Here is a 7,500-nt window from a genome sequence, read left to right as displayed (position 1 = left end):
CCCCCCTCCAGCGCAGGAGCCGCAACCCGGGTGCGTACGCCGCACCAAGTGCTCCACCCGCGACCGTACGTGCCCCGCCGAAATCGCAACTCCGGCGGATGAACGGCGGACTTTTCTCGCAGTCGTAAGTTGCAATCCACCCCTATATCTTGCGTCTCATGAAGAGTTATATCAAGTATGCCAAATTCCCGCTGTCCCTATACATGCAGTAAGTTCGTCGTGGGCGCTGGCCGGCAGGCCGCGAGACCTGACGCCCGGCGGCAAAGAGTGCTCCTCTGAGGATATAGATGTTCCGTTCCGCCGCACAATGGTGACGGTGACCGCTGCCTGCGGTGGCAACGCTGGGCACAGTCGATACTCGCCGTGTGGTGGAAGGTAAACATTATGCGGTACATCAGTACTTTCCTAATAGTTCGGTCGTCTCACGGCACTGCTTAGTAAATGATGCAAGGCCACATATAGATGATTTATGCGAATGTCCCTATACGTGCTGTAAGACTGGGCACACAACGTGAATCGCACGTCAGCCAGACACTCGAACATGCACCACTCTCGGCCTGCAACGGAGACACACAATACGTAAACATCTGGAATGCGACAATGTCGAGTGCATCCTCTCTGCGACATTGCACCGTCGACACTATGATAACCAGAGCAGTAGGTCCACCTATAAAAGCACAATACCCCACTCCTCCGACAACTACCATTGCTCAGATAAACCAACACACATCCTACACAGAGGGGCACCAAATATCACCCCCCGCCCTCGTGTTATACCACATGAAAAATTGCAGAAGTGAGAGACACAGACCCGCCAGCCTCTTGCTACAAGCATCGAACCGACGTGACGTATCTGACGGTGACTCAGGCATCCGCGTACTGCCACCACTATCCACCCCCCCCCCTCTCTCTCTCTTCCCCCTTTCCCACAATACCAAATTTAACCAACTTTATTGCTTAACCTAACTGTGGCTGTACCAGATTATCGCTTAACCTAACTGTGGCTGTACCAGATTATCGCTTAACCTAACTGTGGCTGTACCAGATTATCGCTTAACCTAACTGTGGCTGTACCAGATTATCGCTTAACCTAACTGTGGCTGTACCAGATTATCGCTTAACCTAACTGTGGCTGTACCAGATTATCGCTTAACCTAACTGTGGCTGTACCAGATTATCGCTTAACCTAACTGTGGCTGTACCAGATTATCGCTTAACCTAACTGTGGCTGTACCAGATTATCGCTTAACCTAACTGTGGCTGTACCAGATCATCGCTTAACCTAACTGTGGCTGTACCAGATCATCGCTTAACCTAACTGTGGCTGTACCAGATTATCGCTTAACCTAACTCAATTTGTCCCTTAACCTAACTCAAGTTGTCCCTTAACCTAACTCAAGTTGTCCCTTAACCTAACTCAAGTTGTCCCTTAACCTAACTCAAGTTGTCCCTTAACCTAACTCAAGTTGTCCCTTAACCTAACTCAAGTTGTCCCTTAACCTAACTCAAGTTGTCCCTTAACCTAACTCAAGTTGTCCCTTAACCTAACTCAAGTTGTCCCTTAACCTAACTCAAGTTGTCCCTTAACCTAACTCAAGTTGTCCCTTAACCTAACTCAAGTTGTCCCTTAACCTAACTCAAGTTGTCCCTTAACCTAACTCAAGTTGTCCCTTAACCTAACTCAAGTTGTCCCTTAACCTAACTCAAGTTGTCCCTTAACCTAACTCAAGTTGTCCCTTAACCTAACTCAAGTTGTCCCTTAACCTAACTCAAGTTGTCCCTTAACCTAACTCAAGTTGTCCCTTAACCTAACTCAAGTTGTCCCTTAACCTAACTCAAGTTGTCCCTTAACCTAACTCAAGTTGTCCCTTAACCTAACCCACGTTGTCCCTTAACCTAACCCACGTTGTCCCTTAACCTAACCCACGTTGTCCCTTAACCTAACCCACGTTGTCCCTTAACCTAACCCACGTTGTCCCTTAACCTAACCCACGTTGTCCCTTAACCTAACCCACGTTGTCCCTTAACCTAACCCACGTTGTCCCTTAACCTAACCCACGTTGTCCCTTAACCTAACCCACGTTGTCCCTTAACCTAACCCACGTTGTCCCTTAACCTAACCCACGTTGTCCCTTAACCTAACCCACGTTGTCCCTTAACCTAACCCACGTTGTCCCTTAACCTAACCCACGTTGTCCCTTAACCTAACCCACGTTGTCCCTTAACCTAACCCACGTTGTCCCTTTGCCTAACATAGTTCACTGCTCGGAATCTCTGGTGTCGTTGTTATCCTCATGTAGATGTCTTGCGAGTGTTGCTTACTTTCCACATATTCCCGCTATCCACTGTCAATTGTACTGCAATAGGACTATATCGGCCCCCCCCCCTCTGTCCCCCTCTTTGTGTCTCTGTCCTCTCAAGCTGGTCGGTCTGGCGTGTGAGTGTTAAATGAGCCTCGCAGCTGTTCAGTTGCATTCAGATGTCGACGCCCTCAGTGTACGTCGTGGTATGGTCTGTGTCCATTGTCCGCTGATGTCGTACGCGTAACCCACACGCTGTACCGATCATCGGTAGTTACGTACAGAGTGAAGTAGTGTGATACGTGTGACTGTACGCTGGCTGTGCCCAACGGTGTCGAATCTCAATTTCCATATGTTGTGCTCGATGCTACTTGTCTCGTCTCCCAATAACAGCTAGGTTGCACTGTGGTACGCCGTAGAGGCGTGTGGGAGGAACGTACGAACGCATTGTATGTCACCCTGGGTCGCTGGGGGTGGTGGTGCGGTGAGTCAGGTCAGGTCAGGTCAGGTCAGGTCAGCGTGAGCCGTCTGATGTAGTGACGCGTGTATTCCGACTTTGTCGTATTGCCTCACACAAAGTGCTACCCTGGTGGACCGCGTTCCATATCTGGGACATGCCGCAGATGCCGGTTGACAGTGGATCGCGGAAGGGACATCGCATACTTGCGCGGGCCACCTTCCACGTGTTCTCTTCTGCACATGTCGCAGTGTGTATGTGGTCTGATGTAGCGTGTCGTGACACATGACATCCTGGCATGCAAGAATTGTTGAATTCGCAAATGTAGGTGGACATCTACGTTTACTGCCCAAGATACGCAAATGAACTGGAAATCCGTTGTTGAGCGGTTGTTCACGCTGGAGGTGAATCTGTGATGGCGACGATCGGTACAGCTATTAACCGGTTGTTTCAGCGGTACCCGCCACATCCACACACGTGACTAGGCCCATGTGGGTATGAAGCGATACGCGGCGGTGGCTTGGTGGGACTGTTCCCGGCCGGTGAAGGGGGGCCGCCCGGCGTGTTGGCCGCGCGCTGCGTGGGCGCACGCGCAACAGCCGGCTGGTGGGGGGCGCCGAGTGGCAGGAGCGCCAGCCGACGGGCCCGGCAGGCGGCGCAGCTACGCTGCGGCGCACCCTGCACGCGGCGCCTGGCGGCCAAAGTTGGTTCAGCCGAGCCCGGTGCGAAGCGCGGTGGACATCTGCAGTGTGCTGGTCTGATTGAGGACTGTGTGCGTTGAGGATGCGCCGCCGCCTGGCACTCGGCGCCGCGACGCCGTCTGCTGCTCGGTCGCCCCAGCGGTTCTCGCAGGTGGTTTGTATCGCAGTTGTGCGGACGTGTTGGCGCGTGCGCTGTGCTGGGAGAGTTCGCTTCTGCACCCAAGTGGGGCTTTGCCCTTGTGTGGCGCTGGCGTTGGAGCTGCCGGTCACCATAGGTGGCGCGTGTTGTCTCCCGCCGGCAATGCCACGACAGCACGCTCCCGGGCCTCTGTCGGCAGCGGCAAGCTCAGTTGGGAGCAAGGGTGTTCGCACTAAAACCGTCTACTCGCCTAACTCCGGGCGATTGCGCCTCTCTCGAAACCGACCAAGTACCTAGGACGGCGCTGCGCGCCGCCGGGACCTGAGAGGGTTTCGAGGTGTATCGTGCAGGGGAGCTCGGCCTCCTCCTGTTTGCAGAATAATTGAGCGGACGCTTGCGTGTTCGCGCGGGCCCCCGGGACACACTCCCGGGCGGCCGGCTGCTCAGCTCTAGTTGACGCAGCTCCCTGGTTGATCCTGCCAGTAGTCATATGCTTGTCTCAAAGATTAAGCCATGCATGTCTCAGTACAAGCCGCATTAAGGTGAAACCGCGAATGGCTCATTAAATCAGTTATGGTTCCTTAGATCGTACCCACGTTACTTGGATAACTGTGGTAATTCTAGAGCTAATACATGCAAACAGAGTCCCGACCAGAGATGGAAGGGACGCTTTTATTAGATCAAAACCAATCGGATTGGCTTGTCTGGTCCGTTTGCCTTGGTGACTCTGAATAACTTTGGGCTGATCGCACGGTCCTCGTACCGGCGACGCATCTTTCAAATGTCTGCCTTATCAACTGTCGATGGTAGGTTCTGCGCCTACCATGGTTGTAACGGGTAACGGGGAATCAGGGTTCGATTCCGGAGAGGGAGCCTGAGAAACGGCTACCACATCCAAGGAAGGCAGCAGGCGCGCAAATTACCCACTCCCGGCACGGGGAGGTAGTGACGAAAAATAACGATACGGGACTCATCCGAGGCCCCGTAATCGGAATGAGTACACTTTAAATCCTTTAACGAGTATCTATTGGAGGGCAAGTCTGGTGCCAGCAGCCGCGGTAATTCCAGCTCCAATAGCGTATATTAAAGTTGTTGCGGTTAAAAAGCTCGTAGTTGGATTTGTGTCCCACGCTGTTGGTTCACCGCCCGTCGGTGTTTAACTGGCATGTATCGTGGGACGTCCTGCCGGTGGGGCGAGCCGAAGGGGTGCTTTCGCGTCCCGAGGCGGACCCCGTTTAAATCCTACCAGGGTGCTCTTTGTTGAGTGTCTCGGTGGGCCGGCACGTTTACTTTGAATAAATTAGAGTGCTTAAAGCAGGCAAGCCCGCCTGAATACTGTGTGCATGGAATAATGGAATAGGACCTCGGTTCTATTTTGTTGGTTTTCGGAACCCGAGGTAATGATTAATAGGGACAGGCGGGGGCATTCGTATTGCGACGTTAGAGGTGAAATTCTTGGATCGTCGCAAGACGAACAGAAGCGAAAGCATTTGCCAAGTATGTTTTCATTAATCAAGAACGAAAGTTAGAGGTTCGAAGGCGATCAGATACCGCCCTAGTTCTAACCATAAACGATGCCAGCCAGCGATCCGCCGCAGTTCCTCCGATGACTCGGCGGGCAGCCTCCGGGAAACCAAAGCTTTTGGGTTCCGGGGGAAGTATGGTTGCAAAGCTGAAACTTAAAGGAATTGACGGAAGGGCACCACCAGGAGTGGAGCCTGCGGCTTAATTTGACTCAACACGGGAAACCTCACCAGGCCCGGACACCGGAAGGATTGACAGATTGATAGCTCTTTCTTGATTCGGTGGGTGGTGGTGCATGGCCGTTCTTAGTTGGTGGAGCGATTTGTCTGGTTAATTCCGATAACGAACGAGACTCTAGCCTGCTAACTAGTCGCGTGACATCCTTCGTGCTGTCAGCGATTACTTTTCTTCTTAGAGGGACAGGCGGCTTCTAGCCGCACGAGATTGAGCAATAACAGGTCTGTGATGCCCTTAGATGTTCTGGGCCGCACGCGCGCTACACTGAAGGAATCAGCGTGTCTTCCTAGGCCGAAAGGTCGGGGTAACCCGCTGAACCTCCTTCGTGCTAGGGATTGGGGCTTGCAATTGTTCCCCATGAACGAGGAATTCCCAGTAAGCGCGAGTCATAAGCTCGCGTTGATTACGTCCCTGCCCTTTGTACACACCGCCCGTCGCTACTACCGATTGAATGATTTAGTGAGGTCTTCGGACTGGTACGCGGCATCGACTCTGTCGTTGCCGATGCTACCGGAAAGATGACCAAACTTGATCATTTAGAGGAAGTAAAAGTCGTAACAAGGTTTCCGTAGGTGAACCTGCGGAAGGATCATTACCGACTAGACTGCATGTCTTTCGATGTGCGTGTCGTGTCGCGCAACACGCTACCTGCACGGCAGTGGCCGTGCGCCGCGTGCGGAACCACGCGTGCCTCTCAAAACTAGCGGAAGTGTTGTTGTTGTTGTGTGGTACGAGCGCTGAAGCTCTGGAGCGGCTGGCCTGCGGTACCTGGCGCCTGGCGCCGGTTTTGAATGACGTTCGCCCGAGTGCCTGTCCGCTCCGGTGTGGAGCCGTACGACGCCCATCGGCTGTGAGGCCGTTGGACACAAAAAAAATAGTGGAACAGGGGCCGTCAGACGCCTCAGTCCCGCAAATGCTACTGTCTTGAAAGAGACAGTGGGAGACTGAAAAGGAAAAGATCACCCAGGACGGTGGATCACTCGGCTCGTGGGTCGATGAAGAACGCAGCAAATTGCGCGTCGACATGTGAACTGCAGGACACATGAACATCGACGTTTCGAACGCACATTGCGGTCCATGGATTCCGTTCCCGGGCCACGTCTGGCTGAGGGTCGGCTACGTATACTGAAGCGCGCGGCGTTTGTCCCGCTTCGGAGACGTGGGAGTGTCGTGGTCGCCTGTGTGGCCGGCCGCGTCTCCTTAAACGTGCGATGCGCGCCCGTCGCCTGGCGGTTCGCATACCGGTACTTTCTCGGTAGCGTGCACAGCCGGCTGGCGGTGTGGCGTGCGACACCTCGTACAACGACCTCAGAGCAGGCGAGACTACCCGCTGAATTTAAGCATATTACTAAGCGGAGGAAAAGAAACTAACAAGGATTCCCCCAGTAGCGGCGAGCGAACAGGGAAGAGTCCAGCACCGAACCCCGCAGGCTGCCGCCTGTCGTGGCATGTGGTGTTTGGGAGGGTCCACTACCCCGACGCCTCGCGCCGAGCCCAAGTCCAACTTGAATGAGGCCACGGCCCGTAGAGGGTGCCAGGCCCGTAGCGGCCGGTGCGAGCGTCGGCGGGACCTCTCCTTCGAGTCGGGTTGCTTGAGAGTGCAGCTCCAAGTGGGTGGTAAACTCCATCTGAGACTAAATATGACCACGAGACCGATAGCGAACAAGTACCGTGAGGGAAAGTTGAAAAGAACTTTGAAGAGAGAGTTCAAAAGTACGTGAAACCGTTCTGGGGTAAACGTGAGAAGTCCGAAAGGTCGAACGGGTGAGATTCACGCCCATCCGGCCACTGGCCCCCGCCCTCGGCAGATGGGGCCGGCCGCCCGCGCGGAGCAATCCGCGGCGGGGTCGTGTCCGGTTGCCTTTCCACTCGCCGCGGGGTGGGGCCGTTCCGGTGTGCGGTGGGCCGCACTTCTCCCCTAGTAGGACGTCGCGACCCGCTGGGTGCCGGCCTACGGCCCGGGTGCGCAGCCTGTCCTTCCGCGGGCCTCGGTTCGCGTCTGTTGGGCAGAGCCCCGGTGTCCTGGCTGGCTGCTCGGCGGTATATCTGGAGGAGTCGATTCGCCCCTTTGGGCGCTCGGGCTCCCGGCAAGCGCGCGCGGTTCTTCCCGGATGACGGACCTACCTGGCCCGGCCCCGGACC

The 7,500-nt window shown here is 54.7% G+C and overlaps 3 non-coding genes across 3 annotated transcripts in view; all 3 read left to right on the top strand.

Moving 5' to 3' along the window:
• Nucleotides 1-4,060: 4,060 nt before the first annotated feature.
• On the top strand, nucleotides 4,061-5,953 carry LOC126320233 (small subunit ribosomal RNA). Its single transcript, XR_007557970.1, has one exon. It is a non-coding gene; the product is annotated as a small subunit ribosomal RNA (ribosomal RNA).
• A 365-nt stretch (nucleotides 5,954-6,318) lies between these two features.
• Nucleotides 6,319-6,473, top strand: LOC126320210 (5.8S ribosomal RNA). Its single transcript, XR_007557948.1, has one exon. It is a non-coding gene; the product is annotated as a 5.8S ribosomal RNA (ribosomal RNA).
• Nucleotides 6,474-6,661: 188 nt separating this feature from the next.
• Nucleotides 6,662-7,500, top strand: part of LOC126320188 (large subunit ribosomal RNA) — a 4,222-nt gene continuing 3,383 nt past the window's right edge. The window contains exon 1 of the ribosomal RNA XR_007557933.1: nucleotides 6,662-7,500. This exon is cut by the window's right edge and continues 3,383 nt beyond it. This is a non-coding gene — a ribosomal RNA (large subunit ribosomal RNA).

Source organism: Schistocerca gregaria, unplaced genomic scaffold (assembly GCF_023897955.1).
Source record: "Schistocerca gregaria isolate iqSchGreg1 unplaced genomic scaffold, iqSchGreg1.2 ptg000705l, whole genome shotgun sequence".
Taxonomy (NCBI): Eukaryota; Metazoa; Arthropoda; class Insecta; order Orthoptera; family Acrididae; genus Schistocerca; species Schistocerca gregaria.
The sequence above is the reverse complement of the archived record's forward strand: the minus strand, read 5'-3'. Positions and strand labels throughout refer to the sequence as shown.